Here is a 19,118-nt window from a genome sequence, read left to right on the forward strand (position 1 = left end):
AGGTTATGCAGAAACAAAGAGACTTTGGTTTATCTAAGTTTTAATAAACGGAGATGGAGGGGATGCAGAGTTTGCCACCCTAAAATATGCCTTTTGTAATAATATTGGCTGTTTCAAGGGGGCTATATTCAAGAAACAAAAGACCAGGAAAAAACTTTGATCTCCCCACTAACTGCCTAAAAGAATTTAGATAGAGGACCTGCTCAAGAAAAGGAGATATTACCATAGATAACTAACTATAGTTTAAAAAACTAGTGTGATAGACAGGGAGGAACCTAGCAAGGAACCTCCCAAGGCCCTGTTTACTATGGATTGAAGATCTCCATTTAGTGAGGTTACATATTAGCATGCAGATTTTTATTCAGTAGAGATACAAAACACTTCCCTCTGGTAAAAAGGTAATACCAAAGTGATGGTTTATTGTTTTATAGGACAGTAGCCAGTTTTGTAACTAATCTATTAATCTTATCCTCACTGTCCTTTATTACACTGACTAAATACCTAGATCCACAAATAGTCTTTAAAATAATCTTAATATCTTACCGGTTCCCTTATTAACTAAAGAGTTGAATGACTTCTTTGACAAGGATTCATGGTTCGTTTTACACTTGCACGGGAGTTCCAATTTTAACTTTGGGACTATTATACTGTGAAAAGATAAACCAAGACATATTAAAAATTGTAAGAGCTTATTGAAGCAAAAATTGATTCGAACTGGGCAGCATCCAATCTAGCAGATAGAAAGGAGCTCTGAGGAGCTGTAGGAAATGAAAGGCTTTTATAGGCAGAAAGGAGGACGGACAAAAAAAGATAACTAGGCAAACATGGATTGGTGATTGCAAGATTACTTTCCTTTCAGGGATGTCAGGGGTCTAGCAGACAGGCAGATGACCTAACTAGTGCTGATCAGGCAATTCCCGATTGACTGGTTTAAGATACCATTGCTGCGGGAGCCTAAGCCATAATTAAATTAAGTCTTGGTGTGCTGACTTGGGGTTCAGCATAAGCCACCTCATTTTGGCCTGTTTTGCTGTTTTAACAATACTTTAGCAATACTTAAAATGCATTTATAGTATAGTCACTGGTGTAGCATAAGCTAATTTTAGTGTGCAAATACTTGTTAAAATTAGTTTCATACTAAAATTTCCCTAAATTAAGAAAATGGACTTTCTCTTGAGAAAAATAAACATTTTCTTCTTTGAAAAAAAGTAGATTTCTTACTGTTGTCTAACAATCTCAGTTCTTTTGTGCCTGTGGGGACACTAAATTTATTGTTCTCTTTTCCTGCTCCCAAATGCAAACATGACTGAACTCCCTCATTTTTTTGTTTTTTCAGGTTTCTGCTTAAACATCATCTAACAGGAGAGGTCTTCTTGACGATTCAATCTAAGATCTCTCCTGTCCCTTAACCTAATATAGTTTTATTCCTATACCTATCCCTTGACATATATCTATGTGTTCATTATCTGTTTCCCTCCATTGGAATATAAACTTTATGAGACCAGGGACAATATATATCTGTAGACGATTTACATTGTTGTCTGTACTGGTTTCCTGGTAAAATGTATATCTTTTGGCACAATATGTACACAGAACTAGTAGGAAGGCAGATAGAAGACCTTATCTGCAAATTCTAGGAGCCCAGATGTATAATGATTTTAAAATAAAAAAGAACAATAGCAATAGGTAATATTGAGCACCTGCTATGTGTCAGGCAGTATTCTATGTACTGGATTAACTTATTTTATCTTTGTCACAGCCAATGAGGTAAGAATTATTATTATCCTTATTTTAAGGATAAAGCAGTAAGGCACAGTATGGTTAAGTAACTTGTCTCAGGTCACACAGGAAGCACTGGAAAAAGCAAGCCTTAGTGTTAGGTAAACAAAAGTAGATTTTGATATCTCTCCTCACCTTCTTGCTAAAGGGAATATAGGCCCCACAGGGGCAGGAATTTTGGTCCTTTTTTTTTTCTTTTTTTTTGGTTTACTACTGTATTCTCAGGGTCTAGGAGAGAACTGTCACATAGTAGGCATGCAGTCATTAAGTGATGTATGAATGGATGTTTGAGACACTTTCCTTGGTACTGGAGCTATGATCAGCAAGCAAGAGGCCATCTCTGAGAAGAAATACAACATAAACAGAGTCAACATTCACTATGGAAAATTTAAGACATTTGAAGTGTGACGCAAAAATCATGCCTTAAAGTAGCCACTAGATTTTCTACCATCTCAACTCAGGAATGCAAATATTTTCCTTGACTCTGGAAATATTTGGCCAACCATGTCAAAATGAACAGTGATCAGCCTCAACAAGCTCACTAGGGCTCAAGGATTAAAATGACCTCTCTTGAGTCAGAGAGCAGACCCCTTGGGTTGTTCGAGCTACAATTTAGAGCCCAGCTGCCTCTGCCTGTATCTCCTCTGGTGACACAGGGAGTCTGCTGATCCCAATGGGCCAAGTAGGATAGAAATTTAAAATAAGATGTCATCCCCTGAAGGTCTACATTTCCCCTGGTCTGAGCCGGTCCATAACTGACTTGATTTATTTAATAATTTTATGTGTGAAATAGGTAGATATAATTATTGCCATTTTAAAATAGGGATGGAGGAGTGAAATAACTTTCTTAGGGCTGCCACATCTGCAGCAAAAGCCAAATTAAGATTAGACCTGAACATTTCTCAGTTTTAAACCTGTTTTCTGAAGGAAAATGACTGTAACAGTGCCTTAAACCCAGAAGACTACCAGCAGTCTGGCTAAAGGTTTAGCATTAGTGGAGCTGATATTTTAAGAACTTAACACAAGGAACACAGTTTTTGGGTTCTAGTAAAGTAACAGGCAGCTCTTGAAACAGGTGGTACTGAAAATAAATGAACAGACAAAGCCAAGAGAGTTGAGGACATATTGAAAAAGAGTTGCAAAGAATGATGCTGTATTAAAAACATTTAAAAAAAATGATGGTAGCTGAGACTGCAGTCATGAAGAGACGTTCACATGAAATTTTTTTTTTTTTAATTTGCAGTATTAAGCTTTGCTCACCTATTATCCCTGTGCAACCTGTAGGCAGGCTGGCAGGATAATTAACACCTGGATTTCTGGGTTAAAGAAAAAAAACAAAAACCCTTCAGTCATCTGATTGATCATCTGGTTTATTTACTCTTCCTTTTTTTATGGTCCCTCTTCACCCCGACTGTGCACAGTGAGAGATCCACATGAACCCAAATGGGAAGAAACAAACAATGTTGGTCTCCTTTGAATTCTTAAGAAAGAGCTCGAGTAATTTACAAATGTTGGCCTGAGACTGTAGTGTTTTATTTTTTTTTTACGTTGCTTTTAAAATGTCAATATCAGTACGATTTACTATTTTGAACTTTTCAAAGGCATTTTCATCAAGGAAAAGTTCATTTTTTTCAGGTTGAGAAACAGCATTCAAATTGAGGTCAAAATGGAATGAGAGCTTTCCATTTCAGAGAAGGATGGGCGACTTCTATGCTCGCCTTCCTTTAATTGAACAGGAGACAAAGGTCCACAAAGGTTCACTGTTGAACTGACTCCTGACCCTTCTTCGTGGCAAAAGGAAGCCTAGAAACCAGACCTTTCTGTTTCACTGCATCACAGTACCTGAATTTTTCAATGTGTAGTTGAAAATAAACAAGGACTATCAGGTAAGCCCTTCAGAAAAGAAGTACAGACATTTAGGAAAATTCTTCTTTCTTTGTCATGGTGAAATATATTATTAAACTTTGTGTTCTAGTAGGTAAATCTCCAGAACTTTGCACAACTATGGCTCATGCCAAAGACCAGGGTTATATATTGTCAAAGATAAGCTGAACATGTTCTTTTTCATAGGTAATAATATAAACTAATGTTACAGAGTCCCTGAGTTTCCATGTGTTTAACTCTCTAGGTGATAAAAAGAACCCATTTTCCTCTAGGCGATTTTTCTTCAATAAGGAGAATTCCGGGAAATGTTTGAGAATCTTTTATATTGCTAGAGCAAAAGTGTTTTGGACAAAAGAAATAGAAAGAGGTCTTCCTTGGGTTAAATGGATAGGGGTCCTCAGCTTTGGAGAAACTGAAGAAGAAACGGAAAAGGCATCCTGTTACCTAGATTCGGATGGGGAAAAAACTAAAATGTAGGGAAAGGCATGAAGAAAAAGGCTAGAAAATGAGAGAAATGCTGTATGACATTAGAGCCTCTAAAAATTGGAAAACAAAGGATGAAATGTATAATGAGTTAAATGGTGACTCCCCCAAAGACAGGTCCCCATTATAATCCCCAGAGCCTGTGAGTGGTACCTTATATATGGCAAAAGATATGATTGAGTTAAGGATCTTGAGAGAAAAAACATTAATCCTGGATTATCTGGGTAGCCTTAAATGGAATCATGTGTATCTTTATGAGAAAGACACCCAGGAGAAGACAGAGAAGGGAAACAGGCCATGTGGCCACAAAGGCGGGGATTGAATGGTGTGGGAACAAGTCACTGAAAGCCTGGAGCTGCCAGAACTTGACAGAGGCAAGTGTCGATTCTCCTCTGGACACTCTGGCGAAACTGTGGCTCTGCCCACACTTTAATTTCAGTCTTCTGGCCTCCAGAACTGTGAGGAAATAAATTTCTGTGGCTTTAAGCCACCCAGTTTGTCGTGATTTGTGATAGCAGTCACAGGGAACTAAGACAGACTAGGAGAGTGAACAGGTGAGCATCTGCCTTTTTCTTCTCTTTAGCCACCATGTGGCTATCAAGCTATTAGATGGCGTGCTCATGGACAGAGCAGGGTAAGATTGTAAATTTTAATACATTTCCTTTTAGAAACACCTAATACCTCAGTATTCTGGGTGTGACCATTGCAGGGGAGCAGAATGTGTCACTCCAAAATATCCCTCTTTGGCATAAGGATTACCTTAGGCTGGCTATTTTTAAGAAGTTGCAGACACAGAAGTAGCTCTGAAAAATTACAGTAGAAGAGTAGAAGTTACCCTTTTGCAAGAGACATTTACACTTACAAGGGAAATTTCCATTTGTAAGAGTGTCTCCCTTTCTGTACCAGGAAGGATGACAACCTCTAGAAACTCTTATCAATGGAGAAAACAAGGACTTAAATCAACATGACATCCATATCTTGTTAGCTGTGCTTCCCCCAAAAATCTACCATAACTGGTCTCCCCTGCCACCCCAAACATTATTTTTCTCTAGCTGGAGATCTTATTTAAGGTGGTGGTTGGGGCCACATTCCTGTTTACGGAAGTTATTGCATTTCCCTGGGTATTTCCCATGTATACAGGAGATAGACATGTCATTAAATTTCTGGGTTTTTTCCTGCTAATCTCTCTTTTATTACATGGGTAAAGGGGAAGAACCTAGAAGGGTAAAGGGAAATTCTTCTCTCATACACCATGTTCCCTGGACTTCATGCCTTTTTGTAATAGCTATTAAAGGATACAGTCTGATGTGATTATGGCTGCATATGGATTCAATGAATTGGTGAGGAGTATAAATAATAACAGTAATAATAATAATAACAACAACAACAATGATAAATTTATTGAGTACCTACTCTATCAGTCTGGTTCTATCAGGGACCAGAATATATGCCAAATTGTTCAAATTAAGAAACTTTAATGAGGGCCCACCGAGTGGCTCAGTTGGTTAAGAGCTCGCTCAAGAGTGTGAGCTCTGAGCAACAGCAGTTCGATTCCCGGCCCAAGCTGAGCTGCCATTGAGCTGCCAACAGGTGGCAGGATGGCTCAGATAAAAAAAAAAAAAGAAACTTTAATTACAGTCTTACCTACAGAAGCATGGTCAGAGCTAGGGAAACAAACAAAAAAAACAGACAAATGAGTGACAGTGTTGCACCTAAGACAACCAACTGTAGAAAGGGATTACCATCCGTAACATTGAAAGGACACAGAGAGGAAAGGGTTGAAATGGCCCAGGAGAACTAGAACTATGGAGGAAAGTCTTCCTAGAAAGGACTTATGTGATAAAATAACACATTCTATGGGCTCCTCAACTCTCAATATTTCTCTACAACACTACTTCATCTCTGATACCAGATATGTGGGTTTTCCGCACATCAACCATTCTGGGACGCCAGCTGGACATTCTACAACTTAACTAAATTCTGACACTATATGTTACTGGTCCAAAGTCTGTGTACCTGATGCTTTGAAAGGTCAAAACTCAAAGCCTCAGGCTTTGAAGTAAGGGAAGATTTATTGATTAAGAAGGTGCCAGCTGAGAAGAGGGGAGCCCTAGTGGTACCTCAGATTCATCTTACCAAATTATAGAGTTCAGGCTTCTTTTATGTGAAGGAAAAGGAAATGAGAGAGGATGGTTTTGTGAAACTCAAGCCTAAAGCAGAATTCCTCTCGTGGTTGGTGTGTCCATGCTCGTATGCACGACTAGGCAGAAGCGATTAGCCTGAAGACCAAGGGGAAAAAGCAAGATTGAATGAGATGGAGTCAAAGAGAGACCGAGCATGTCACTGGTACATACCTACCTAGAGATAATGTCAGATCCCACAGGTTAATGGCTATTTCCACAAGACCGCCTTCCTCCCCCCACTTCAGATGCCAATAACAAGTCCAGGTTGTCACCACTGCCTCTGACTAACTGGCTATAAATCAGGTGTTCTCACAACCCCCTCTTTGGGCTCTATTAATTTGCTAGAGTAACTCAGGGTGCCCAGGAAAACATTTTACTTACTGGATTATTGATTTATTATAAAAGGATATAACTCAGGAACAGCCAGATGGAAGAGATAATTAGAATAAGGAACAGGGAAAAGGCACGGAGCTTCTGTGCTCTCTCACAACACACCACTCTCCCCAGTTTCCACATGTTCACCAGCCTGGAAGCTCTCCAAACCCCAGCCTTTTGGTTTTTTATGGGGGCTTTGTTACATAGGCACAGTTGATTGAATCATTGATCACTGGGGTCTGATTTAATCTTTTGTCACTCAACCCTCCCTGAGGTCAGGGAGTGGGACTAACAATGCCAACCCTCTGATTTTACCTTTGGTTCTCCTGACAACCAGCCCATCCTTAGGTTATCAAGAGACTTTCCAAAAGTCATCTCAGTAACATGAAGTCAGGTGTGGTTGAAAGGGAATTGTTATAAATAACAAAGGGCAGCTTTATTGCTCTTATCACTTAGGAAATCCCAAAGGTTTTAGGAGTTCTGTGCCAGGAACAGGGATGAAAACCAAATATCTAGTTATTATTATAAATCACAAGATCACAAGGCTATATTCTTAGGGATATGCAGCTAGTGACAGAAATGTAGCACAAAAGCAGGAAGTTAGTAGGAAGAAAATATTTCAACCTTTTTCTTCCTGACCTCTGATCAGACCTGCAAGGGAGCTTTGGATGTGTGGTTCTTAGCGGTGGGGTTCATAGAAGGGTAGAGAGGGAGGGGACGAGAATGCAGGATAACTAGCTCATCTACTTTGAGTCAGGTACTAATAAGGCCCTCAGAAATGTTTGCTTTAGCCCTTACACCAACCCTCAAAAGATGTGTATTATCCCATGTTTAGTTGAATGCCAAAGCTCAGAGGAAGTCATTTACCAAGGTAACTTAATCTTCTGTGCATTCCTCCTTGCTTGGTCTTCTCATCCATACTGGTCATTTTACTCTTCAACAGGACACTCCCGTTTCTGGCCCCTGCACTTAACCATTTTCTCTGCATAGCTCACCCTTCTGTCAAGTGTCTGCTCGAGTGTCCTCTTATCATCCAACCATCCTTGGCCAAACTTCACCCTAATTTCCTATTCTCCATAGCCCTGGACTTCACCTCACACCCTGGGTTGCACTGACTTAGATGTTGTCAGCAATCCCCACTACAACATGAGTGGCGTGAGAGGAAGCCGTGCCCAACTATGTGTTTCAGTGCCTAACACACACTCGGTCCTCAGTAAGTGCCACTGAATGATTGGTAACAGGACAGGCTCAGGGTTTGCACCCTTGTATGTGACTCTGAAGCCCATTGTCTTTCCATAATCATGGATTGGGATTCCATGGGAATGAAATCTATGTGCAATATGTGCTCCAGTTAACAATGAGTGCAAATCACAAGAACAACAAAAATAGCAAAGCACCGTATTTAAAGAGGTGACAGGTATCCATTAAGGTAATACAATAGGGAAAAGCAAGACCATCTAGATACAAATGAGAAAAGTCCAAAAAAGGGACTAGAATTTTGTTTCATCAGCACACACACACACACACACACACACACACACACACACATCATCCTCATCATCATCATCTTCACAAGCTCCCCTTCCTTTTCTGGAGGAAAAGCTGACGAGTGTACCAATTTCCACATGTTGCTATCTGGACCGGGCAGATAAGCATCCACACTGTGTACCCAGATGGGGGCTTGGACACCGGTCGGAGCTGTTTATGCAGATCTTCTCGTCAACACTGAGGTGCCTGGGAGCCCTCTCCTTGAAGCACTGCTCACTTCCAGTTTCACAGAAAGAGAAGCAACCTGGGGATTTCAGCCAGGTGCTCCCATAAATAACAGCACTGAGCAGAGTGGGTTCCCCCTGTGCTGGCATCATCCTGATGGCTTGCCTTTGGAGGGTGCATTTTCCCCTCTTCAGTCCCCTTTGTGGGTACTTGTCATGTAAAGTGTCACATAGAACACACTAGAACTAAAAACGTTGGTGAAGAGCCACTCCTATCTTAAAGGTAAAGGACCTGTTTCCCCTTATTTTCTAAGCATGTGAAGGATTATTAGCTTTAAAAATGACAAACGTGGCCACTCTGGATGTGGACATAGATAATTCCAGGTACCAGCTGACCATACAGTTAATTTATGGAAGGAAAGGGAGGGTTTTGGAGTTTAAGTGGCAAAGGCTTAATCATTTCTCAGAGATCTTGAATGGTCTAATAATTATATTTCATAATAATTGAATAATAAGCACCTTTGTTACATGAGCTAGGGTAAGAGGGAGGAGGGATTTTGTTTTCCCAACCCCGACCTTCCTCAGGTAAAACTCTACTTCCTTGTCTTCTTCCATATGAATTCATTGGCTGGACCACAATAACCGGCCCTGGATGAGACGCTTACAGACGTTTGTCCTGCTGGAACTTCTCCAGAAGGCATTCTCTTCTCTTTCATTACATTTCTCCTGAAATGTACTTGATTACTTCCTGGTTAAAATCCCTTCCTCGTTGGGAGGCCCCTTTCCATGTCAAGGGCAGTGCAGAGTGGGACGCACCTGAGTGCCACCCTAGTGTGCAATCGCTGAGTACCCTGCAGCCCATCCAGCTACTCATTGGAGGCATTGTCGACCCTCTCCGTCATACTAAGTTTGCGAGGATAGCATTGTGGGCACCGGGAAAAGGTACTCATGTTCAGCCTCAGAACATGGCGCTTCTATTTTGGCTTCTTTACCCATGACTATGTGCATGACGGTCCAATCTTAGTGCTGCTCACACTTTTTCTCTTTGCATAGTGCTTGTCCCTTCCTGCATCTCTGGTGCCACATACCTCATGGGATACTATCACTCCATGCGACCTCATGGGCCACTTGTCCTGCCCCCTCTCTATATAATATTTGCAACACTGACCCACGATTCTCAGGCCTCCATGAATGACTAAGACCAGCCAATGTTATCTCCATACTTTTGCTTGCTGTTCCCCTTGTACCATCTAGCCCTGAAGTTTCCTCTTCTTTTGATTGCAATGTTTTATTTTCTGCTTCTTTTCTCTTTTATGACTTAAACATTTACTTAAAAAAAAATGCTGGGAAACAAAAACGTTCTTTCCTAAGGGAGGTCAAAGAATTAGGGAAAAGACAATGTCATAAAGTGTCTTGTGGGGGGTGAGGGGAGCTTTATTCAATTAGTGAGAATAGTTTTGTTTGTTATTTTAGAGGCAAAAAATCCTGCAGTCATAATTAAAATATTGAGCTGAGAAAGCAACATTGTTCAGAGGAGTGATTACAAGCCTGGACTTCGGTCTCAGACAGCCTGAGTTTGAACCATGGGATGCCACTTGCTAGCTGTTTAACTTGGAGTAATTTACTTTACCTCCCTAAGACTTGGTATCTCCTGGTAACAAACGGGGATGCTAATAATTGTTTTTGCAACATAGTATTGCTGGCAAGAAGTCATGAGACCTTAGCATGCTATACATGTAGTAAGGATTCAATGAGTATTAGCAGTTATCATTAAGAATTTTAGGTGTGAGTTATAATTTAAGTAAGAACTTCCAAGTAAGAGCCTATAGTCACATTTGTGAAAGTTTACAAACTGTAATGCTGAGAATGTGTCTCATTTCTGCCTTTGAATATAAACAGCACATTTAATGTTCAAAAATTCTAAACCTCACTCTGAACATTGTCATTGTGTTATTTCCTATCTAAAATGCAAGCATGCTGAGAAGAATCACATCAATTTAAGATGCTGGCTCTGACACAAGCATTCCTAATATTTCCTGATGCCGCTATGCCCATATTAAGGTTGTGAATCATGTAAATGCATTCAAACTGGGCAGATTCTGCTAAGAATAGGGCATAAATGGAAATAAAGCACAATTTTTCATTCCCTATTCATTCTTAAATCCTACTAATGTCAGTGAAAGTTATGTATTTATATAAAGAAAAAAATAGATCATTATTTTGGTCTACTGCTCTGCAAAGTTTTTGTACTCTGAAATATTAGAATTCTTTCCTTTTAATGTCCTGTTCTAAGTACCCAATAAGTGTTTCATGTGCGCTCAATAAATAATATGTGAATACCTAATGCTGCTTATCTGTCCTTTAGATTCTAACCATCACTCTCTGTGCCCAGTCAGTTGCGTGAAGGTAGCAATGAAACAAAACCATTTTCCATGTGTCCCATACTCTGTTTTAATTTCTGGCCTAATCTCTAGCATATTACTCCCCTCTCTCTACACAAATGTGTACACACACTCACACACACACACACACACACACACACACACACACACAATTTCTACTGTCACAGAGCTCTCCCAGGAAGGGAGAAACATAACCTTGGCACGTGGAAATGATCGTAAACTCTAATCTTGAAAAATAATTCTAAATTGGTATTAGTAGGTCTGTCCTATATCCATAGTATTAACTTTAACATGAATCATGTGTGGCTAGGATATAATGCATAATATTGATTTTGATTTTTTTCCCCCTTCAGGCGATGTCTTAGTTTTTGGCCTTGATCTTAAAAGTAAGATAGATGGTAGACATTATTACCTAGCAAAAGGAGTAAAAAATCAATTTTATCTCCAGGCACTTCATTGCCTTCCCTTGCAATGGCCAGGCAGGAACATTGCGACCGCTATAAGCTCATCTTGACTTATTAAAGTTTGCAGTGCTCACTTTGCTGGGAATTCAGTAGCCTGGGCTCTCTGTTGTACCCAATGCATAGTTCCAGAGGATAAATGTATAATGACTACAGGAACCAATTTTTCATGGTAATAATATCAATAATTTCAAGAAAACACCTCGGTAAGGATGAGGTAACATTTTTAAAAGACACTTTTTTCTTTTTCTTTTGAAGTAATTTTAGACTTACAGAAGAGTTGTAAAGATAGTAAAGAGAGTTCACATATACCCCTCACCCACCTTCTGCTAATGTTAGTGCCCTACGTAACCATGGTACATTTCTCAAAACTGAACAATTAACATTGGTATAGTTGTACTATCCAACCTACAGGCTTCATTCAGATTTCCAAAGTTTTTTCACTAATATCTCTTTTCTGTTCTGGGATTCAATCCAAGATACTAGATTGCATTAAAAAAAACAAAACACTATTGTGGGATGGAGTCAATGGAATTGTAACAGATATGTATGATTTCAGTGGAAAGGGGGAGGAAGGCTGTCACTTTGTGAGGGGTGAAAAGGATAACGATTGCATTGTTTTGTACACATGAAACTAAAAAAAAAAAAAAAAAAAAAGAAGGAAAGCAAGAAATGCCACAGAGGGTAGCAAAGTAAAAAAACAAACAAACAAAAAACCGCCCTATTTTTTGATAAACAGATTTGAAAAATATATATTTTCTAATGGCAAGAATGTAAATGTAACTGAACACTAAATCATAGAGATACTTTTTTATTTTATTTTTTGCATTTTTGAAGGTTGCCAGTGAAAGAAGGAAGCTTGGTGAGCCAGTCAATAGTCTAACGGAATGGTTTCCAACTTTACTGTCGAGACACACAGGTGCATTTTAATCAGTGAAGGGGCACAGTCACAAAAAAAAATGCTGTTAGCAATACAGTATTGAAGTTTGTGAATGGTTTATGCACTTTATAAACTGGACTGAATGAAAGGTTATTCTAATAGTAACCGTGTTCTCACTTGCATTTTGAAATGCTTTTGGCGGTATGAGCGAAAGAGTTGGTGTAGCGACTATGAACTCAGAATTGCTCATAAACTTACTTATGAGAATACCCCTTAATTGCTCCATTCTTCACCTTTGAAAAAGATATGCATCTCTCAGACCTTCTCAATTTAATAAATTTAATAGAAACCAAGATCCTCAGAATAAGGAGAGTGGCTGCCTCAGTGTTCAATATCTTGAGAGAAAAATTTGAAAATCACATGCTTAGCTCTTTTAATCATCTTGTTGCTCAGGTTTGATTGTCACACTTTCAAATTTTATTGTAGAGTTTTGGGACTCTGGTAACATAAAAGAACATGCTCTGTAGAAAATCTGCTATAAAATCCCACCTTTGCTTTGTGTGTGTGTGTGTGTGTGTGTGTGTGTGTGTGTGTGTGTGTGTAGGGCTATGTTTGCTTCTGTTGCCCATTTTTGGAACATAAGAGTACAAATATGTTCATATTTGCCATGGTACTACCCCCAAATCCTTCCCTCCCTTCTTTTATCCATTTAAGGGTGTTTAATGTGGCTCAGGCACTGTGCTAGGCTCTCAGGGGGGAAAAAGTGAATATAACATAGCTGCTTTCATTTACATTACAGCTCAGTGGAGGTGATAATATCAATAAGAAGTCCAAAATCATCATACATACAAGTTATTTTTTACAGTGTAAATGCCTAATTCTGACCCGTAAAACAGAAGGAGTCTTCAGTAAGGAGGTGATGTTTTAAATGAGCCTAAAAGGATACATAAGTAATTCCCAGAAGACCAAATGCTGGGAGAGAGTGGGAAGATGGTTACGGGCACAGAACAGTGTTTCAAAGAACAGCAGAAAAGGCATCTGAGAACATGATGTTTTCAGAGGAATTCAGGTCCTCCTCAGGAGCAGAAGTGTCAGATACTATGTGAGGGAGTAGCAATGCATGAGACCTGACATTATACCTCTTAGAACAGGGGTATTGATATCTGTCTGATCAAAGCAAGAGATGATAGTGCTTGAACTAAAGCAGTGGCAAGAGTGGATAAGAACATGAGGTGGGTTCCAGAAACAAGGAGTGGAGACCTGGCCACGAATGAGAGCAGAGTCAGTTTAAGGAGACACCCAGATTTCTGATGTGGTGTGCCTCGTGTGTGGGGAATACAGGGGCAGAGGTGGAGAAATAATTTGATATCTGATGTGTATAGCGGAAAGAGAGAAAGTGATGTACATCATTTGAATACGATGATTTTGAGGTGGGTTTTTTTTTGTTTGTTTCTTTGTTTTTTTGATATCCACTTTGAGGGGAGTGGTAGGAAGCCCAAGGGAGAGATGTGAGTGGGAGAAATTTATTTGGAACCTGGAAACATCAGATGAAAGTTGAAACCATGAGCTTAAGTAGGCTTATGAACTCAATGGAGGATAAAAAGAGGAGCAAATGGGTAAAACTATATTTAATATGTGGTCAGAGAAAGGAGAACTGAGGCAAGAGAATGAGATGGAAAGGCCAGAGTGGTGGTGGCTGATGAGAACGTGGCTGACGACAAGAGGGGAGAGAAACTCAGGAAGAGCAGGATGAATAGCATCTGGTGTGGTAGACAGGTGAAGGAAAGTGACGACTGAAAAGGGGTGTGGTCCAGACTGGAGAATAGGGAATCTGTTGGTTACATTAACAAGAGGAGTTTGAATGGAGTAGTGGGGGGCATAGCACAGGAGAGGGGGGGGCTAGGACAGGAATTAATTTACAATAGGATGAAGATTGAACGAAGAGGCAACCAACTGGAAACAGAGAGGACAGATTATAACTTCTAGGAGCTTGGATGTGACAAGAAAACTGGAGAAAGACTAAAGCTAGAAATACACAAAACGTAGTAAAGACAGGGCTTCTTTATTCTGCCTTTTGCTCCCGCCCCCCGCCCTTTTGTTTGTTTGCCAACAAAGGAGGAAATTACTTTGTGAGAAAGGGGGAGCTTGTTGTGAGGAAGGAAGATTGACAATATAGATAAGAGGGAATTGGGGACTACCCAGAAAAACCTAAGATCATGTAAATCTAGATGAAATGTGAAGAGATTGGCCTTGAAGAGGAGGAACAAGGTGATTCTCACCCTTGGACATCCAATGGAAAGAGGTAAAAAGGAGAATAGATTTTGATACATCTGGAAGGTGTCCACGATAAGGATATAATGGGAGTTCTGATTAATGATTTCTGTTTTCTCTATAATTAACAAGGCCTGTTTAATGTCATAACTTAGCAAAGTATGGCACAGTGAGTTTGATGAGGAGCATGATGGAAGTTCAGAATATCTGCTGGGAGAATGCAAAAAGGAAAGGATTACCCAGAATCAATGATCACTCAACAAAAGCTGGCGCCTGTGTTTGTATAGAGGTCTGAGTCTAGATCGCCATATAGATAGATAGATAGATAGATAGATAGATAGATATGTAGATAGATAGATAGATAGATAGATATGTAGATATATTCCCCTCCACCACCAGTCAGGACACAGCAAGAAGGAAGGAAGATTGCAAGACTGAATCGAAATTGAAACATTTCAAAGATGTGGTGAATGGCAGGAAAATAGTGGCACAATTTAGTGCATTGAGTTGTTAAGGGCTCGAATAGAGTGGTGAACCATGAGATCTAAAAGAGCTAGAAAAGACAGTAAACCCAGAACAAGGCAAATGGATTATAATAAAAGGAAGGAGGTCAATTGGGGGAATAATTGCACCTGAATTGAGTGATTGGATTGACTATGTAATTGAGAGGTAACCAAGGCTGATTAATCTCCTGCATGCTCTCTCCACTTACTTGCAAAGTGGTCAAGCTTTCAAGCTTATAACATCAGTAAAGAATTTTGTGCAATGCTGTACACAAGAAAAATGTGCTGTATTCTCTTATGAGAAACAAGCAAGATGAATAAAAAAAATTTTCCTGCTATTATTACTCTCCAGGAATAGTGTGCAGGAATGAGGTCAAACACAGGAACCTTCCAAGAATGAGCACACCGCTGTTGATTGCCTCTTTGTATGAAAACCCAATTTCATCTTCTATCAAAGATCAAGCTAGTGCTATTTTATGGTAAACATAGAAACTGCCTTACAGAAAATGATTATTTTAACAGGGGCAGTCTTATAGCTGATAGTGATCTAAACATTGGTTTCATGACTCATGTTGTGCTCACAGCACCCATTTAAATAATGTCCTTGGATTGACTCTCACACGTAGACATCATTCAAGGGTATGCTTACGTTATGTTTAGTCACAAGCTATTCATGAAAACATCTCTGCCCAGATAAACTTTGACCACTTAACGCACTTGATCTTGTTTGTTTTCATTAGTGATCAAGGCATCATAGAAAAATAACTGGAATTATTCTACTTAGAGAGGGAAAAAGAGCTACAACAATGTTTTGTGGAGTTCCGTATTATCACTATTGGGGCGTAAAGAACAGCACTTTCACTCATTCAAGAAATAGTTACCTGGCATCTGCCAAGTATAATAGGGCTTAGTACTAGGTAATGTGTGAGGCATGTGTTTATAGTACAAAAAAATTACTCTGCTGTAACTGATCCTTAGAAGGTAGAAGTAACAGCAGGAGCGATTCATTTATTCATGGTGAGATAACGCTTGCTAGAATGTGTGCTCAGCATGAGCAGGGATGTGGCCTGCTTAGTTCATCACTCTGTCCCCAGAGCTTCAGATATGAGACATGGAGAGCCTGACATGTGAGAACACTACATGCAGGATGCAGGAATAAATGGTTTGATATGGATCCTACAGATGCAAGAGTTGGGTATACTTGGATTATAGTCTATAATCCAACATAATCCTTGATTATATTTCCTAGTGTAGGGATAGAGTGTGACACACACTCACACATAACAAGCAGGCCACATACCTAAAGCAGGCTACTTCCCCTGGGCCCTCAGACATCAGGGGGTCATGGACGTAGATGGGGAAAAACTTACATCATTACTTGTTCTAACCCCTGACTGAAATTTTGCATGTTCTTGAATTATAAATGTAGGAAACAAACCAGAAGAATGTGAATTTGTCATCAATTAAAAAAAAATCACAGTTAAAGAAAAGACTCCATTATTGTTATTGCAGGTATCTCAACATATCATAATGTTGATTACAGATTTGAAATTATGAAGTTTATAATTTCACTGTTACTAGATTCACTGTTTGATACTGTATAATTGGTTTCCCTTGTAGTCCTGCACAATTTATTTTATGATTTTAAAATATTACTCCAATAAATGGTGTTGAGGTAGATTGCCAAGATGGCCACAACAATTCCTCTCATCCTTGTTGTACATCCCTTAGCACAAGATCCACTCTGGACTTGGATTTACATGCTTCCTGATGGCCCAGGAGTAGCTGCAGTCTGCCACTTCCCATTGGCAGGTGGATTTCTTTTATCCCCTTTGAACCTGGCTTGGACTTATGACTTGCTTTCACCAACAAAATGCTACAGATACGCTGTGACTTCTGAGCCTCATCTGTGGAACTTGGTGGTTTCTGTTCTCACACTCTTGCTGCTCCCTTGCCCTCCATGTGTAGAGAATGTGGAGCAGTCAGCGGACGAGGGGTCCAGAAAACACGATCGTCAGCACGCATGGACCACTAGCCAGAGGCTGGGGGTGTGGAGCTGGAGACATGTTAAGTCACGTGAGCTCCAGTGGGCAACTTGAAAGGAAGGAGAGACCATGGGAAAGGAGGTGAGTGTTTGAAAGGAAGAGTGTTGATATGTTGCTCATGTCGATGCCAAAGCCAGAGTTGAGTTAGAGAGAAAGAAGCCAGACAAAGATGATAATGCATGAAACATAGCTTACAGGAACCAGAAGGTGAGAATAGTGAGGAGGGGAGGGATAAAGTGGGCATATAACAAGGACTGAGAATGTCTCTATCAGGAGTAATGATAAGTGCCTAGACTAGAAGAGTGGACACTGACCCACCCACCACCTTTCAATCCAGAATAAATAAAACACCACTGAATAAAATGCAGGAGAAGCAGTGTAGATTCAGGGAGAATCGGTCTCAGCTGAAGTGTGGAGGTTGGAGATGTTAGGGAGTTTTCTTTGTTATGTGGTGGGTGTTCCAAAGTCCCGATGAAGAGATTCAGAAGAAAAAGGAGGTTTGGGGGTGCTAATCAAAGTAGCAGATGCTCAATGCATTGGGGCTAAAGTTTAGGTGAATACAGATGATGGGGTGGGCTCACAGTTTTCAGCAAACATTATGAGGAAGAATTTGATCTCAATAGTCTCTAGAAACAGTAGTTAGTCTCACAGAATTTAGCTGTGACATGAATGAGAAGAAGCTCGGATGGTTGTACTGCGGGACTGGGCATTCCTTTTCCTCTTGCTTGGTAAGAGAGGGTGGCAGCTGGTAGAGCATGAATGGTGGCCATGGTGTTGGTGGGAAGCAAGAAACAGGCCCACTCAGGTCACCTGCCTTTCCATATAGGGTGAGACTGCAGTGTCCACACTGAACCATTCCATGTGGCACACAAGGTCAGGCTCTGCCTGGAGTTAGTTGGTGGTTGGTGTCCTGTCAGAACTCTGAGGGTCCTGGGTGGCCAGCAGCTGTGTGAAAATGGGTTACCACAAACAAACTTCCAGTGCTCTACCCTTGTATATTTACAATGAATTTACTTAGGATACATTTGCAGAGATGAAATGTTAGAGGAAATGAATAATTTTAGAGTTTTTGGTATATATTACAAATACCCTAGCATGAGGTTTCTACTACTTTCCATTCCCACTTGCAGTGAAAGAGAGCTCTTTTCACCTTCTCTCCTGTACATGAAGTTTGAGAAGTTTAAAATTATTGCCAATGTAAAACATAAACCTTGGCATCCTACTGTGAATTTACTTTGTCTTTTGTTTTTATTAGTGAGGCCCTGGAAAAGGACCATTTGTATTACTTTTGTCTGTGTGAATAGTTCATTATATGCTTTGTTCATCCTTCTACTGAGATTTTTTTCTAAGCCTTCTTTACGTAAATATTAACACTCTGCCTGAGTGTGTATATATATATATATATATGTATATATATATATATATATACATATATATATATATATAGCTAGATAGATAGGTAGATAGATAGATATCTCCAACTTATTGTTTACTTTGTGTTTTTATAGTTTTGACTAAGATATTTTACATTTTTAATATGGAAAAACATTACGCGTTTGCTCTCCCAACTCCATTCTCAGGCTCTGTTTGGTATAGATGGGGTGGAAGCCTTGCTATAGAATTTGATCCATGGGATGTAATGGTGATACTACCACTGGATAGTTGCAGAGAATTACATCAAGAAGGGAGTAGGAGGCTCTTTTCTCAGTCACCCCTTTTTAGTTCATCTTTGTATTTTCAAAGTTAAGACCAGAATCTGGTTTGAGATCATTGTTATCTGCTTTGAATGTGACAGACATTTTGCCAAGTGTAAACAGTTGTTGACCTTGATAGAAGCCTTTCCAGTAGAGTAGGGACAAAAGCCTAGGTGAGCAGGTTAGAGAGATAGTGGGAAGCAGGCAAGTCTTCTAGCCAGCAAGTGAAGAGATAAGAAGAAAACACAGCTCTTGAGGAGCTTCCCTTTGAAGTGTTGCTAAGAAATAGCCAGGTGCTAGAACAAGGTGTGTAAGCAACGGATAGTCTAGATTTGGCCCATTCTAAGCTTTCAAACACACAGTCAGATGCTAATCATCCCCAGTTTTTGCTTGTTTGTTTGTTTGTTTTTGGTTTTTTAACATGGATTAATAAGATCTGTCCACAT

Source organism: Hipposideros armiger, unplaced genomic scaffold (assembly GCF_001890085.2).
Source record: "Hipposideros armiger isolate ML-2016 unplaced genomic scaffold, ASM189008v1 scaffold_805, whole genome shotgun sequence".
Lineage (NCBI taxonomy): Eukaryota > Metazoa > Chordata > Mammalia > Chiroptera > Hipposideridae > Hipposideros > Hipposideros armiger.